This window comes from Protopterus annectens, chromosome 11.part0 (genome assembly GCF_019279795.1).
Source record: "Protopterus annectens isolate FY-2018-M chromosome 11.part0, PAN1.0, whole genome shotgun sequence".
NCBI classification, from domain to species: domain Eukaryota; kingdom Metazoa; phylum Chordata; order Ceratodontiformes; family Protopteridae; genus Protopterus; species Protopterus annectens.
The window spans coordinates 832,330,213-832,348,772 of record NC_056745.1 but is presented as its reverse complement, the minus strand read 5'-3'; the positions used below and the strand labels follow the sequence as shown (position 1 = coordinate 832,348,772).

Sequence of the window (18,560 nt, the reverse complement as noted above, 5' to 3'; positions counted from 1 at the left end):
AAATTTTTGGACTGCATTAACAGCCTATTGTTGTTAAGTACTCTGTTATGTTGTCCTAATATTGTTCACTGCTAGTACTTTATGTATTGTACTTTTATTGTTTGAATTCTGGTGTAACTATTTTGTGACAGAAAAAAGATCCCATGAAGTTCATTTCACTCAACTTTAAATTAAAATGAATACAGAATAATACAATGTGTTTGCATTTATCTGATGTACATACTCCACAGCTACAAAATAAATAAATACATTCCGTATCAATGAATATCAAAGCACAGTAGGAAATATAAAGGTGATGTTTACACAGCTGCTGCACAAACCATGGCTGCCCCCACCAGACTTCAGCATCTCAGCTTCCTGGTAAACAATGCTCACAGATGTTGCAGAACCCTCTCAACACCGTAAAAAATGTACCGTGAATAGTGACTGATATGCATGGCAGACAGGGGACACTGAGCTATAAATAGAATGTGACCCTCAAATTCCATTTCTGTGTTTTCCGAAATGCTGACACACACAAAAACACTCTCTTTCTTTAAAACATAGTACTCTGTATATTCATTCATTACACACACACACGCACACAAAAACTAAAAATTCAAGTTTACTATCATGCTTTCACTGCTAAACACAGAGCAATAAAAACACAAAAAAATACAGTAAAACAGAAGAGGGAGGAGAAGACAGAATAACATCTAAAAGAATGACAGAACACCATATGTAGTAATATGCTACATTTAAAAAAGATGAGTTTTCAGAAACAATTTAAAGTTGCCCAGTACTGGTGATTTTTGAAATCACTGTAGCAGAACATTCCAGAGGCACATTACTTGGTATGAAAAGGAACAAAAAGTGGAGTAGTTCAACTGCTGTCAAGAACTTCTAGCAACCCCAGGGAAGCACAGTGCAGGAGTCCAGCCAGATTATATCACCCTATTTCTTTCAGGTAAAGATTACTCAATCATGCAAAACTGAGTTCACTGATACTAGAACTACTGCATCATGGGATTACATCATTGAAATAAGAAAACCTTCCCTGAGGCTGTATGACCTTTGAGGTTGTTTGAGGTAAAGGCATACAGTCTTAGTCCTGTATTTACAAAGAATGAGCCTCCTCTAATCGGATTCATTCTTATCCACCTTCTTTCTCCTCACCAGCACTGAACGTAAAAATAAACAAATGACTACATATCTGCATATATTATTTATATAAAAAAATATTTATTTATATATAAAGATAAAAAGAAAGGAAGGAAAACTCCCCTAATGCTTGCAATGCTCTTGCCTGAAACATACAACATCTATCTTGTAATTATGTCCACTAGCAGTTTTCTTCTCTACCAAAGGCATTTACAGAACTAACCCACTGTTCCACAAATTCCCACACAGGCCCCAAGCAGCAGAACATATTTATGTTCTCTGATATTTGCTGTTCCATGCCCAGAAAGAATTTAGAATTCTTACCCTTAAAAATCCCACCACCCATTCTAGTTTTTTACATCTATCTGATAATCACTGATGCTGCTGAAGAGAAAGTAAAAAAGCCTAGATTTAGAAAAATGCTAAAACTCTCCCTAATCTCCACCTATACTTTCAGCACTGAAACTTCAAAAAACCCAGACAGTTAAAATACCCCCACCAAACTTCTTCTTCTTCTTTCGGCTGCTCCACCAAACAACCAAAAAAAAAAAAAAACAGAAACTTGCCTGGAGTAATAAAAGTAATGAGCCCTTATGTTATTAAAGTCACAGTCTAAAACTTTCATATGTATTTTACAACTATTTTCTGTCCAGTTTACTTGGAAACAGGGCACTTAAATCTTACCTTTGGCAACATCTGGTATGACAGGACCAGCCTTTGGTCAAGTGGTGCCCTAGGCAAGAAAAAAAGAAGACTCCACTGCACCCCACCACACCAACCGGTGCCCCCATCCTGGTCTACCTACACCATCCAAATTACTGGAAAAATGCCCCTGCTAGAGTGGTACCCTAGGCGGCCGCCTAGTTGGCCTATGCTTAAGCAGATTTTTTTTCTAATTATTAAAACCAAATTAGTATAGCAGCTTCAAAAGTAGTGAACATTGTTTTACCCCTACAATTTGTATTTATTTACTTACTTTGTTTTTTGACTGGGATAGTCCCATCTGGTAGAGCTACTTTCAGGGAACACTCAAGGTTACATTCATACTGACTAGGTGGGATATTTGGCCAGAGTAACAGGAAAATTCACTTTCTCTTTTTTGATAAGTACAGTAGGGTTTTTTACATGCTACCACCAACCCAGGCAGATGGGGTCTCTTTTTAATATGTAATCTAACAGACAGCAACTCAGGAGTGTAGCATTGCCCTTATGATGCATTACAATGTCAATACCTGAAAATGAATACAGGCACCTTCTGATTTTCCAGCATCGTGCATAAGAGTATGCAATGGTGGGACCCACAGAATTAACATTTTTGCATCCAGTGCAGTAAGGAGTTTAACCTCATGAGCACAAACTTGCAAAGCCCTGAATATGTTACCACAGTAAAGGTACACTTCTCAAAACTGTCTGTGATATTTTCTTGGGCCTCACTGCATAACCACTTATGCAACATTATTTACTCATTAACAAGATAAGTGGAGTGGATTATGGACCATTTTCAGCTAAGACTCGTGCCACAAAGGTAAATAAATACCTACTTAACATATGAATAATTTAGTGCAATCTACCAATTTTTGAGAGGTGGGAGAAAACCGAAGTATCTACACAAAATCCATGCAGAGATGGTAAGAACACACAAATTCCACATATATCCTAACTCAAGATGTGAAAACTACTAAACCTGTGGGGGAAAAAAGCACAAAATAAGAAGTGTTTACTGTATCAGCTGGCATTTGTACAAGCACCCTTTCTTTCTCATATATGTATGTGCCTGGGACACACAATGAAGGAAAATGATAAAAATGACAATAACCACTAACACAGTGCAGGTGAAAGTAGACATTCTACTTCATTTGTATTGGACCAGTGAAGAACTCAAGTGACAGTGACACAGTTATACGCAGTTAAAGTATTCCAGGACTCCTACCTCTCAACCTCTTAGCATCTTAGCAGAAGAAATGTGGACAAAGCCAAAAACAACAGGGGAACAAAGGCTCAAAATCAAGGACGGATTTTAAATATTGCTTTTATAAACTTAGAAAGTTACTACAATAACAGGCTTTACTTTTACATGCATTTTCTAAAGGATGTAAACTCTAAAATTCTAATTTATGTCACTAGAGGCTTTAATCCTCAAAAAATTGCCAGAAAACCAAACTTTTATGAGGAACAGACCAAAAATTTGAGGCAAAATTGCATAGACTTTCTGTGAAAATTTGGATAGTTGAGTGGTATGCTTCAGGTTAGTATATCCACATAGCCTGAAATATAACAGGACAGCCATTTAACTTTCTAATAATACAAGATGGTTGTTGTTGGTTTTCTTTCGGCTTTTCCCGGTTAGGGGTCGCCACAGCAGAACTCCGGTCCGCTAATGATTGGCAGTAGATTTTTATGGTGCTGAGGTGCCAGCTCAACGCCTAACTTTCAACGAAGGCACGCCCATTCATGCATGTCTTACGAACGCACTCGACCATGGGGGGACATGCAGACTCCACACAGAAGGCACTCCAGCTGAGAATTGAACAGGAGAACCTCTTGCTGCGACAAGACAAAGCTACCACTCAACCACTGCGATGGTATTTATACTAAATGGAAAAATCAAACTGTTTGGTGCATACTGTTAATGACTTACTATATTCCAGCACTCTGTGATAGGAAAACCTTGCTACACACTGAAACCAACATTATGCTTAACTGCATTATTCTGCATTAAATTGTCTTAGTTGCTTACTGTTTAGAACAGCCATTCAGTGAGTGGCAAAACAAGCATTTGCAGACTTAACTGTCTCTGATTCATTTTCTTGCAGTTTTGCGAGTCCTTAACATAGCTCATAATTTTACTGAAAGACTACATGTTTATGTGGCTGTCCACATTATCTCAAGTCTAAAGTTAGATTTTCGACAACCTTGCTGTTAACACCCAAGTTTCCTGAATGTTGCACTGCTATGAATAATTTAAAAACATTATTTTCTCACAGGCATCACTGTGGCTCACTGCAAATTAGATTAAAAAGTGTTAGAGGTGTGAATGCTGCTAAATATATTAATTGACAATAACATCTGAAGCAATCAAAACCATTATGGAGTATTTGCTCTGCAATGTTTAATATTTTCTCAGTCATAGTTAAGTATATGATCTTGTCTCACCTGTTGCCATTAAATGAATGCAATATTCAGCTATTGTACATGAAAAATGTATTATGCTATGCCATGCCGATAGCAGTACAATATAAAGTTTCAGCCTGTTGTGACTACATTAGGATAGACTTTTAATTAAGACTTCATTTCCTGTCTTGAAATTTTGCAGCATTGTGCACATACAACAGATGGGAGAATGAATGAATGAATGACTGAATAGATGTGATTGCACTACAGCAATATATAGGTATCACTCAACACCGCACATGCTCTAGCAATTACACCACTGCATAAACATACATATTCCATGCATTCCAGCAATGAATCATACAAATAGTTTAAACTTTCACAAACAGGGGGGTGAATTTGCATAGATGATTTTATTTTATGATGCCGCTCATATTTGCTGTTTAGAAAAAAAAGTATCAGTGAGCAGCTCGTGCAGATTATAAACAATGAATCATTTTGTAACATAAAACTGAAAACACCTTTTTGCCACTTCTATAAACTCAACACTGCATTATTTTGAACAGATAAAACATGGTACATTTTAAATTTCCATTCATGGCTATTTTCAAAGCAATGATTTCATATACAAATGAAAGTAATGATTTCATATACAAATGAAAGTAATGATTTCATATACAAATGAAAGTAATGGTATCAACACTAGAAGTTCCTCAAAGAAAACATTTGACCGCCGCTGCTTAAAATTTAGTCAGTACCCCCCCATTACAATCTAAGAAGTCTAAATCATTCAGGTCCACTTTTTCAGTGTCCCAGAACCAGATACATTAAAATGCCTTCTTCATCCTCGGCCCCAAACTCTAAGAAACTCTCCCTCCAAATCTTAAAGACTTCACTTCTTACCCCTCACTCCATGGTCAGCTTAAAGATCATCTCATGTCTGAGTAAGACTGCAAATGCTTTCCCACTGGACACATCATCTGAAACCCCCCCACACAGTCTCTGCCCCCTCCAGGCACCGATTTTCTCCCTCATATTACTATCATACACTAGTATGTTGACAACTCTTACACGTTGTACATAATGTACGCAGTTAACTTCTGTGTGCCCTTTCCGTACTTTTCCTATCTCCTATATTTCACTTTATCACCCTATTCATCTTGCCTCCTTACTATAATCATCCATTCTTACTGCTTCTTACACTATGTACTTGGTTATTATTACTGTTACTTATTCATGGCTGTCTTTACACAACAGTTTGTATTCATAATACTTCTTGTTAACTTGCTTGTTTACTGTCATTTATGTTTGTCTGGGATGAGACTGAAATAGGTCCATTTGGATCAGTTTTCTACCCCAGTTGCCAAACGGAATAAAATAAAACAAAATAATTATTTACATGTATGAACACCTCGGTGATGTAAACAGTACTGTTTAATATTGTCATAGTTAAACAAACATACGGTATCCCAAATGCCATATTTCAAAAACCCACTTACTCTACCAGTTAGTGTTGTAACACACTTCCACTTCTGCTGCAGGCACTGTACTGTTATGCATACAACATGAACTCACAACTCTACATGGGTTTTGATATTTGCTTTTGTGATTATTTCTAAATACAAAAAACATTATTTTCTGAATGCTGCAACTGTAGGCAATATTTTGTTTTCCCTGTGTTGCAGTACCTCTAGAGATAATAATAAGTTGGTACAGGTGTTCAAGCTCTCTGCATTGTGCGGTGACAAAATTCTCCCCTCCCATTTGAATATAGGACACACAGAATATATACTCAACTATGAAGCAATTTTCTTAATTTGAATAATATGTATATCTGCATCTTGAGATCCTTTCCATCTTGTATGTATTTGTAGGAATTTGTACTTCATGTGTTTTTCAGCTAGCTTTTATTTTATATATATATATATATATATATATATATATATATATATTGTGTGTGTAATGCAGTGAATGCTTTTAACACATTTTATACATATTTTATGCTTACAGCCATTTCATTTGACTTTTTGACTGTTAAAAAATAAAAGCTTATAAAACAAGTAATGATTCTATTTGATAAATAAACAGCAGAAAATATGTCTTATAAGTTCAGAAGAGCATTAATGTTTTTCAATGGATGTCATACTAAAGTGGATATCTTTGAGATATCAGGTTTCAAGATCTCTCTCTTTCTCTCTATTTTGCTCAGATGGAAAATGTTTAAAATAAAGCACATAAAAATGGCTCCCTATTGAAATGTCAGCATTCGAAATGCCGGCACTAGAAATGACGGGTGCCTACAAGACAAAAAAAAAAAGACAGAAAACAAAGGATTAGAGCCAATCTTGAAAATCGCTCTTCTACTTTAAACTTCTTTCCACACCCCTGAAAATAATAATATAGATATAAATATAGATATAGCTATAGATATAGATATTTACCAACTATGATATCACCACATCTTGGAAAAAGGGAATATTCTAAATGCCAGTTTGGACTTAATATACGTAAGACCAATCTTTTAGTCATTCTGTCTCCTTATTTTGGGACTCACTCTAACAAGTCCCGGTATTTCAAATGGTTACCCATAAAAATACTTACCATATCCTTTAACCAGACTTCTCAACTGTCACTACTCTAGAGTAATGTTTCTGTCTTTAGGTCTGATTTATTTATGCGCATGATGTTCTTACCTTTGGAGGTATGTCTCTAATTTCAGGCTTAATTTAGTCCTTCACACAATGTTTACAACCTCTTCCACCCCCATCACACATGACTTTTGAAGCTGTCTGTTACACAGAAAACTACACTACATGACCAACCTACTATGATATCTGATATTCAATACTGTACTAATTACATGTTCAGATTTTTGGCTGGATGTACCTACATTTCAAGGGCCTTTGTTCCAGTTACAATTTTCAATATCTGCAGGTTCAGAGGTATGCCTTAAGTACTTTTAACACTGAAATCATGTTCTGTGAAATAGCACTTAATTTTCAAATTCTTAACCTTTGTTAATTTACACAAAATGACTTCAAAACAACTTTTACTGCAAAAACAGAGGATTATGATAAAGTTGCTGATAGTGACCAAGTTGTTAATGCATTTTGAAAACGTATTCAAGAAATACACTTTGAAAGTAAATATATAGTTACAGACATACATTTATAGAATACGTTAGTACAATTACAGATCTGTTACTGAAGGCACTTATAAACAAAAAATTCTGAGCAGAAAAAAAAAGAAAAAAGTGTAAGAATATGTGAAGTGTATGAGCTCAGACACCAGGTTTTATTCTGATACTATCAGTCATACATTACTACATGTTTAAAATCGCTCTTCTACTTTAAACTTTATGACTTGGTACACTTTTACATTAGATACAATGAGGAAAGAAAGTTGGCAGATCCAAATTTGATATGGAAGACACATGCAACAGCACTGAGAAGGAACCTCTAGGCATTGTCTGATCATATGAACATTTTCAATAGGTACTAATTTGGAAAAAACTTCACATTAATAGACTATAACCATTACAAACCACATGCAATAGTCCCATATAACAGCCTCCCTTCCTACTGAGAGAGTCCCGAAAACTTCACCCATACCAATTCACAGTATGATGCAGAAAAGTGAAGGAAATTATAGTTAATTACTTGTCCAAACATCCTGTATTACTGACAGAAAAGGGTGAGAAACATGGCAGAGTGGCTCATAATTTTGTGAATGCCACTGCTGAATATGCTCTGCCCAGAGAATTAAGAGACATTGAAACTTCAACTGAAAGGAAACAGTTGCATGTAAAGTAAAGCAGTACTGCAGCAATAACATCTGGTGCTAGGAATGAAAACAGAAAAACAGACAATACTGAAAACATCTACCAAGTGCAAAGGAGAGAGACAGACAATGGTTTCAAAGAGTCTGAAGTCTTCATTTAAAGGATTCAGACTAATAATGCCAAAAGAACTCCAGACGTTTACAGGGACAGCTCACAAGGCCCACTTAAGCAAAATGAAAACAAAGTCAAAGGAAAGGAACAAGATACTGTTTCCCAGTATGGATAACAAAGTGCAGTAAATACTGAAAGACTGCAAGAAATGTTGAAAGACTACATGTTGTGTCAGGCAGAGTATTCCCATACAAATGTCAGCACTCCCCAAACAACTAGAAACTGATCTGAACACTGACGTTTATGGGTTTGTATATTACAATAAATATTCAATAGCTGCCATTTATAATTACATCAGAATGCCTATTACAGAATCAATGTTTCCCACATATGTTTCATTCAGTGATATCTGCCATTGACAAAACATTTGCATTTGGCATACCACAGATAGTAAGGACCATAGCGCTCAGTGTAACGGAGTGTTCAACCATCTCAAAGATAAAGGATGTTTAACTTCGACTGAGTTCAGTGCAGTCTTTGCTAAACATTGCACTAACCTGGATTTTTACTCACTGGTACTACTTTTTAGCTTCCTTCTACAGGTTATAAGAATAAGGGAGACTGATTAATGCTGAGGTTACACAAGGCTACAACCTTAAGTTCTTCTCAGGACTACCTTCATATCTCTTGTGTTTTGTTTCCATTTGTCTTGTACTAAGTGAGGGTAGGGCCAGACATGTATTTCGTCATACTCTGGTGGCTCCCAGAACTTAGCTCCAGAATCAGGGATAACTACAGAAATAATCAGGAATACTTTTTAAAATATACGTCCTGTTAACAGAAGAAGCAGAATGTGAATCAGCATGTGTTTAGTGATGTAAATGAAGTATAAAACTCTAATTATTGTCATTATTTAAGTATGATCCACCACCTTTTCTCACCAAATCACCAGTTTTAGTACCGATTAGGAATAACAGATCAAATGTCTGAGACAAAAACAAGTATGTTGCTAAAAATAACGGGCAGCTGAGAGATTGACTGACATTGGTCCACCTTTATCAGCCATCAGGTTCAAGAATTTGATAATGATAGCCATGGAATTATACAAAGAAAAGTGGTGTCACTGTGGTCAAAAGGCCAGCAAGCAAGAGAAAAGCATCATGCAGAAGATCAGCAAAGTACAATATATAATTATAAATTCTACCAGTGCACATTAGAACCTGCAGGTGTACATTACACTGCAAATCTACAGATGTCGTGACTCTACATCTTACTGTCAAAACTACACCAACCAGCTTGTTAATCAAACATTTTGTGAAATTGTAATGAACTGTGTCCATTACCCAATTCTACTATGTACAACTTCCAGAAAGCTGACAAATCTAAAACACCAAAAAATAATGCCCAAACCACAAAAGGGAAAAAAAATGTGTTTTTTGCAAAGCGAGCTTGCCACCCTGCACTCCCACACACCCATTCTTATATATACCATCTCCACTGAGGCACCAAATTGAAGAAGGGAGAAATCTCCAAAAACAAGTGAGTCATTGCTGGTGCACACTTAGAAATCACACTGGCAATGATTTCCTATGTAAAGCAGCATTTGACATTCTGTGTCTTGACATTTTACATGTAGGCAAATGAGGTACAAGGAATTTCACCTCGAGCAACTATAGAGAAGTTTGCAGGGGATAACTGGAATGGGGTAGAGCTATATTAGGGCAAAGAACTTGGCTACATTTTTACAAAACTGGACAAACTTACCTGTCCACTTAGTTAATAAATAACAACATGAACAGAATTTTTAACAGTTTATAGCAAGCAACTAACATAATAAAGTAACTCATTTCCTTACTTTCTTGCTTGGGTCTATCACAGAGACAAAATACTATGCTCTCCCTCTGCATATTACTTTAAGTTTTTATTGAACAATAAATACTGCTTGGCAACATCGGAATATATTAATGCATTTTATTCTACTGATATATTCATTAACCCTGGTTTACATGACATACCTGACATTGATAAAAGTAATAACTGCAATTTTAACAAACTTCTTTGTTTTGTAATCTAACAGGATGTAATCAAAGGTTTTCCTACAATTCTTTGACAACACCCTTTTCAGCTCACTGATTATTGGAAGTATGATTTTGAAAACGATGAGTCAAAAAACATATAAAAATAGAAAAAAATATTTTTTGTATGGGGTAAGCTCCTGAAACCCCCTGAAATTATACATACTGTACAATCACACCACAGTGCAGAAAACAGACCCCCCCCAAAAAAAGCGTACCACAGGTTCATACAATACAGTACACAGAGAAAAAACTCACCATGACAAAAGTCAGAGATGGCTCATAGCTATGAAAAGAGAGAGAGAAAAAAAAAGCATACCATGGTTCGTACAATACAACACATGGAGATAAGACTCCCTGTTAGGGTTACCACCTGTCCCACTTTGGGCAGTTGTGTCCTGCAAAATATTGTGAGAAAATGGCAAATGTCCTGAGATTTTAGGACAAAATTATTTTCTATATTGTATGCAATAGTTGCATAAAACAGTTATTCTGTATCTGAAACACCTAAATGTTATACGAAACAGAATAAGGAACAAAAATGCTACAAGAATAAACTTTTATTCAGGCAAACAACTGAAGTTCTGTCCTTTGTACTGGCCGTGGGTATGTTTAGCCCTGCAAAATCTGATGTTTGTAGCACAAATGTCCCACTTTGGCCATTCGGAAAGGTGGCAACCCTACTCCCTGTGACAAAACATCGTTGCACGTAAGAAACACAATGGCAGAGTCAGACACAGCTCATAGGTATGAAAAGGCGAAACACTCCTAAAACGTGTACCACTGGTTCATACAATACAATGCATGGAGATAAGCATCACCGTTACAAAACAAATTGTTGCACGTAAGAAGTAGGACTGCAGAGTCAGAGATGGCTCAAAGGTATGAAAAGGGGAAACACCCCCCAAAAACGCACCACTGGTTCGTACAACACAAAGCATGGAGATAGGACTCACCGTGACAAAACATCCTTCCATGTATGGAGCACAATGGCAGTCAGAAACGGCTCATAGGTATGCCATAATCAAATATCTGGAAAAGCTAAAATTTTATGATGCCTTGATGCGTTTCCTCTGGCACATGAAGTAAATTTGCTGCTTTGAAATAAAATAAGTTGTTGTTGTTTCTTCGGCTTTTCCCTCTTAGGGGTCGCCACAGCGGAACTCCGGTCCACTAATGATGGGCAGTAGACTTTCACGGTGGCAGCTCGACGCCCAATCTTCAACGAAGACACGCCCATTCACGCATGTTTTTCAAAAGCCACTCGACCGCGGGGAGGACATACGGACACCACACAAAAGGCGCTCCAGTCGTGAGTCGAACGAGGGAACCTCTTGCTGGGAGGCGACAACACTACCGCTGTACCACCGCGGCTTAAATTAAGGAAACGTTTTGAAAAATAAGAAAAGGCATTTCTTATTGAAGCAGTAAAATGCATTTACCTCATTCTGCTGGATTTCATCTTGTTTCACTGTTCTTGTACCGGGAATTACTTAACAAAGGGGGATGGGTGTAGCATATTGGGAAAAGGTGTTTTCTCACCAAGAGAAACTAGCTAGGCTTGAAATGATCCACAAGGACATCTAAACGAGCAACTTACCTAAGAAACCTATATGAAGATGGCATATTCTTTAATGTACATCCAACGTTTTTATCTTTCACTGAATATATAATATGAATTAGGTATGAAGACTTGGTTAAACAATGTCTTACTGATTTCATGGAAAAGCAATAAAAAATATATACACGGTTCATTCACACTGGCCTCAAGACTTATCATCATGTTCTCTAAATCCTGGATTTTTTTAAATGAAAAAGTGTTACCACAATAAACAGACTAAATAATAAAATCAGTGAGAATAATATTATCTGTAGAAATAAGTATATATAGGCTTGAAAACTGAAAACTATCTGACTGTGGTTTAAAGTTTTACTTGCAATCAGGGTAGACAGCACACAAAAGTAACTCAACATTCTACTCAGGATAGGGCAGGTGACATTCTATGGTCACCACATACTACTCGGAGTACAATAAAATGTCTTTATTTTCAGAGTGTTATTATGCAAAGTGCAATGCAAACACATAATATCTATAGGTTCATAGATTAGTACTAGGCTAATTGCCCCTGTGAGCCATTTTAAGCCTAGCCAATTATCCCTTGTGAGACTCAAACCCTGCACCTTGTGTTTAAAAGGCAAACACCTTAGCCATTAGGCTGCACTCCCAACCCTATCCCAGTGCAACCACCATTTTTTTTTATTTATTTTATTTTATTTTACATTTGTTGACCGGGCTAGTCCAGCTGGATATATGTCCATTTTCAGCAGAGGCCCAGGGAGAAAAGCTCCACACATCAAATAGGACAAGGCAAGATATTTACAGTAGAAATTGGAACATAGGATTTTATATTCTGTATTCCAGTAGGGAAAAAAAACTTGTGTAAAAATAACCTAGATACAATAGTAGTTTGAGTCAATAATGGAAATTATATCTAAGAGGTATAATAGATACTAAGGTCACACAAAAACCAAAAAGAATAAACGCTAGTGTTAGATGGATAGAGTCTACAAAAGCAAAATACAAGGATACAATGATAGTGTTCATTCTCACAGTAGTTGTGGTCTTATATGAAAACGGTTAGTCATTCAATAATATATACATATTTACATGAGAAAAATCCTCAGAATGGTCAGACACACTATTATCAGTGAATAAACACAAGATCATGTTTATTAGAGGCTAGGAATCAAGGGAGTCTATATACATAAAATAAAACCTGTAATAAATAAATAAAACCAATTGTCTAAGCAGCAAATAAAATAGATAAGTGCTTTCGGGTACTCAAATACCCTTCTTCAGATGTGATTTTATGTAAATTGCCATGGTGGTCGCAATGGCGTTTTTTTATTTTTATATAAGTTTTCTACAGTTCTACTCTTTGAGAGCCATTGTTCCAATTTACATACATATGTTTATATTGTTACTCCTTAAACCACTTTTCCATTGTTATAGTGTACTTCTCTGTTAAAGCTTCACGTTGAAATATTGTGATATTTCCACAAATGTGAGTTCTTAGATAATGAACTAAACGGCATTTTTAACTTCATTTACTGTAGTCAATATTTGTTGCTCTTCTCTGCTGGAAGCTGCATGCATTATGTGAGCAATCCCAATATTTCCCAAAAGCATAGCAATGCAAGGTTAAAGAAAAAAAGAAAATACTGCTAAATTATTATACTGCACCACAGGTTAAGGAAATAAAGTTGCAAACATAAATTTAAACTGTAAATATCACAAAAGAAAAGCATAAAGTGAAAATGTATCTCAGACTCATAAGACAATGCTTCAATGCTCTGGTACATATCAGTTTTCATAAAGTATTGAAACAAATCAGTATCAGTGGCACAACAGGTAACATATCCACCTTGGATGCAAAACGCTTTGGGTTCTATTCCCACACCAAGTAGATCAGTAACTGACACTGCATAAGAGTGGGCTGTGGGTACTTCACTCCTGAGTATGCTGTCTTTCAGATGACACATTAAACTAAGGTCACATCTGCTTGAGTTGGTTGTAGCTCAAGTGAATGTAAAAGATCCCATGGCAAGAATAAAAAAGAGTAGGGACACCATTTTGGGCCTCTCCTGAAAAAGAGGCTACTAGTCCAGTGGGACTAACCTGGCCAACAAAAAGGAAAAATAAATAAATAAAACGAATCATGGCATAAGGACCTTCATATATTGTACAGATCGATTAAAAAGCAAAATGACAGGTAAAGATAACGAACAAAAGATTATTAATCCTGAAATGGCAACTATAAAATGTAGATTCAAAAGTAGTCTCTTAACGTGGTAATGAGACGGTGAAGTAGAGCAGCAGAAGCAGAACACCATTCTTAGCCTAACAATAATGACCTAAGGATACCACTGGAACTGCACTGTAAACAACATGAACAAGGTGCTTTGTCTAAATATACACTACCACAAACGACAGACTACTTACATACTCATGCTGCCTTGTCTGGCAGCATTACAAATTGTCAATAAAATTTAAAAAAGAACCAATTCCTATAACTCATTCTTAAAGTTACTACTTAGGAGTCTCACTTTTTAGTTGCACTATATTCAGCTTATGTCAGGCTACCTCAGGCACCACAGTCACCTGACATGCCTGGCCAATGAGAAACACTGCTTACAGAAGTAACACAAACCAACACCTGCAAAGGCACAATTCTTATTTCCGCACAAACACGGGAAGATGTCTAACAAAGCATAACTGTCTTGTCTTCAGTTGGGGGAGGATGCCTTTTATTTGTACTGTTTAAAAAATAGCTCTTCAGAGTAAGTGGGTTTAAAAAAAGCGGAAAAGAAATCAAAACTCCTAACATGTATGCACTACATTGCAATTCCTGTATTCCAAGAATGTGAAACTTAACTGCTTTTACAAAAAGTAAAAATTAAACAAAGAAATGTTTGCATTTCATTTCTAGGGGCTGCAGCTCAGCAGCCTAAAAACAAGGTACCCTTAAAGTTGTTCTACAAACCCAATGTTAAGTGACTGTAGAGCTCTTTTGTTGTTGACCAGAGACTGATTTCTGACTACTGACAATCAAATGTGAAATGTCAGTACATTACTACATGGCTGTCTAGGAAGGCAGCCGCAATGTGTCCTATAAATCTGGAAGTAAATATTCTACCAGTAAGTAATGGGGGTAGTAAAACAATTATTCATCTGTGCAAAGGCAGAAACATTCTTATCTGACAATGTATGTTAATCATCTAATACTTCTGCAATAACTGCAGAAGCAGCCAGACCACCTTTATGTAATACCTGTACACTACACTATCCTGCTGCAACAAATTATACAAATCCTTGTCCGTAAATATATCTGCGTCAAACATATATATAAATAAGAAACACATTTTGCAATTGAGAAACTTTGCATAAAACCACACCACAATTATTTTAATGGCTACTAAATGCAATGTAATCATCACCATGTAGTGTTTCTTCATTGGCTGAATAAGTGTTCTAGAAGAACAGAATCAATACATGCACATATAACTGCAGTATGTGTGTCACAGAAAACAGTATAGTGGGTACTGTAGAGTATAGGTAGCACTTTAATAGCCACAACTATGCTACTATGTGATATAAGTTATATGTAGCACAATGACTGTTATGCTCATAGAATTACAAAACCTCAAAATAAGGTAGTAGACATTTCCTTGGGACAGGGGCATCATGGCTCTAAATATGGCCCTGGTGGTCTGGGTTCTGATAATGGCCCAAGCACATAAGTAACTGACAGTGGGGTAAAAAAGATTGACAAGGCTTACACCTGCTAAATTTTCTTAGCAACATAATTTGGGACTTTGACTGGGGCAAGCCTTACTGCAAGATCCCCCAAGAGACAGGAAGCCAGATGACAGTGGCATTTGCTTTCAACAAGGTGGGGATGCCGGGCAGCTGAGGAGTACATCACCTGCAGAGCTGGGCAGTACACTCCCACAACACCCAAACAGGAGATGACTCAATGTACTAAAGACCTACGAGTAGCATTAATGATGCTGCATGCTGTCTCTCAATCGCTCTCTTTCTCTTCTTACCCAGTTCCCATCCTGCTTTTAAAAATGTGTATGTATATGTATGTACAATATGCCTCCAGTGCAGGGTGGGTGTCAGCTGCAATTCCGAGAGTAAACCAGACAAGCATGAAAACCTTGAATTGAGGGAGGCAACAGCTGGCAAAAGACTGTCCAGCTGTCGTGCATGAACAAAAACAAAGCAAAAAAAGATGGAAAAGCTGTTGTAATGTATGTCCCATGGAGCCATCATCTTCCAGAGTAAACAAAAAAAAAAAATGGAAGGAATGGATGCACCGCAAATAATGTGTTGGTCTTAGGTGCTGTAAAATAATTTGATAGATTTACAATTGCAAGTTGGCTCTTACCATGCAGATTTCATCCTTAAGGGACTTATATACTCAGGATTAAATACAGTTCTCCTAGATATAAACACTCCCAAACTGATTTCTGTAATTTCTAAGCTACACGTTCAGTTTCTTAAAATGTACTGCCAAATGTTTCATAGCATATGTAAATAACAAACCCTTACTATATACAATATCATTTTCTTTAATGTTTCATGCAAAAAATATGTTTTTTCCCATTAACTTTGTTGATATGGATTGCCCTTTGAAAAATTTATTGAAGTTGGAAACGCCTGACATGACATCATGTAAGATTGAAGCTAGTATTTTCACGTTATGTGCAGCAACAGAGGCATCCTCTATCTTAGTAAGATACAATGTCAGCTATATCTCACAGGTGGAATACCCTACACTGAAAATTAACACGTTGTGTTTTTTTAGTAAAACCATAATGCAAGTAAGTTGCTTCCCTTCTAAAGAAGTATGGTGCTTTTGGTTACCCAGAATGCTTTATTGGTTATGTAAATGATTGCCATCTCCTACGTTGACATCATTCTGTTGGTGTGGTCAGAAGAAAAGGAAACAATGACAGTGAAACTAAAACACCAGAAATATGTCATAATGTTTATTTTCAAACTACCTACAGGGTAAACATCAGCAGTATACCCAGAAATTAAATTAAAACACGGATGTGTGTCAAGTGCAGCAATATACTAAGGTCAGCTACTCTTCGTATAGCTTTGACCTATTTTACTGTTAACAATTTTCTTGGGAATGTACTCACACTTCTATTTTTTGGTTATTTTTCCTGTTTGTATATGCCAGGTAGATGGATTGCTGAGACTGCAGTGCAGCATGGGGGGGGGGGGGTGCTGCACTCCTGAGTGTGTTATCCTTCAGGTGACATGTTAAACAGAGGCCCCATCTGCTTGAGTTGGTAGTAGCTCAGGAGGAAGTAAAAGATCTCATAGCATCTATAGAAGAGAGTAGGGTAAGTCCCCCAATGTCCTGGGCATACTTTTTCTAGTAGTATAAATACCACTTCGGGTCTTCCCTGAAAAGAGGCTACTAACCTAGAGTGACTAACCCACTCAACAAAGGGTGGATGGATGGGTGGTTTAATTATTTAATTGATGAATTAATTAAAAAAATGCTTCTACCTCCAAAATGGTTCAACATTTTTTCCAGGAAATTTTCAGGGAATATTACTGGTATAATCATCAATATGACTAGCTTGGGCTCCTACCGATAAAGGCAGAGAAAACTTGTAACTTGAATTTTAATGGAAAATTTGTTTTTTATTGTCATTTTTTATGCCTCAACAAGTAAAAAGTACAGAAAGATCACTTTCAAACAGAAACACTAGTTTCTGGCTCTGATATCACAGTCAAGAAAGGTTAGCCTGAAAAGATGTAAGAATGTGTCATGTTAAACTCTATCTCTCTTTCCTACGCCCATTTTTACAATAGGTAATCATGTTTCTTAACAGTAATTGTGATTTTCCTGAACATATATGCTTACTTCTTGCTGAAAGGAGGCTGAGTATTTGGCCTGCATCCCTTTTGATAATGCATGATTGTATGCAGTTCTGTATGGACAGCCCCTTTTGCTTTGTTTTTTGGGGTGTTTGCTGACACGCCATCATGCTCACAGGTACTCCATAGCTTGTGCATAGAAAGCTTGAAATGTACAACATGAACCTGTTTTGTACAATTACGTTTTGTGATTTGCTAATGGTTTTCAATTTTTAATTTTGTCTGCTTCCAAATATGTGGATACCCTAGAAAATGCCCTTGTGTCATCTGCTTATACAGGTCCTTTATATTTTCTATGAATTTTTTAAATTGCCTTCAGTTGCACAAGTGTTTTTTTCTTCTATTATTTATACTTCAAGAATCCTTTAATATTCATCTCAAGCTGTAATGCTGTCCCTTAGAGTAAATGATTTTGTTTTTTCGTAACATGCAACTATATTTTTGTACTGTATCTTAGAAACTTAAAAAATAACTCAAACTGCTCAGTACTATTACAGCTATAGAAAAGACAAAAAAAACAAAAAAAACAAGCAATATGCATATTTCATGTTAAGCATTTATTGGTACTTCAGTCCTAGTGATATTTTGTGTACCATGTGCTGACGAGTCATAAATGCTGAGATAAGACAGTATCCAACAGTCTTACACATAGGCTCCTAAGATACTGATCTGTGCATCCACAATACGTCTGGATGAATCATCCAGCCGCCTGACGTACCATGCACTTTCTATGATATGTAGCAGCATATGCAGTCTCTGTCTGGCCTGTTTATTATCAACGCTGCTCAAACAATAGCCAGTCTTATCTGCTCGTTTCACAATTTAAAGGGTTACTGTAAAAGACAAAAAAATATCTCTGTGTTCTTACAATACA

The 18,560-nt window shown here is 36.5% G+C and overlaps 1 protein-coding gene across 4 annotated transcripts in view; it reads right to left on the bottom strand.

The window, feature by feature from the left end:
* Positions 1 to 18,560, bottom strand: part of DENND2A (DENN domain containing 2A) — a 2,268,767-nt gene that overhangs the window by 2,174,200 nt on the left and 76,007 nt on the right. Inside the window, exon 1 of one of the 4 annotated variants that reach the window (XM_044088243.1) lies at positions 11,175 to 11,411. The exons of the other annotated variants lie outside the window; for them this stretch is intronic. The gene's annotated coding sequence lies outside the window, so the exon portion shown is untranslated. Of the gene's footprint in view, positions 1 to 11,174; positions 11,412 to 18,560 lie in introns of those variants that run through there. 4 annotated transcript variants of the gene reach the window in all.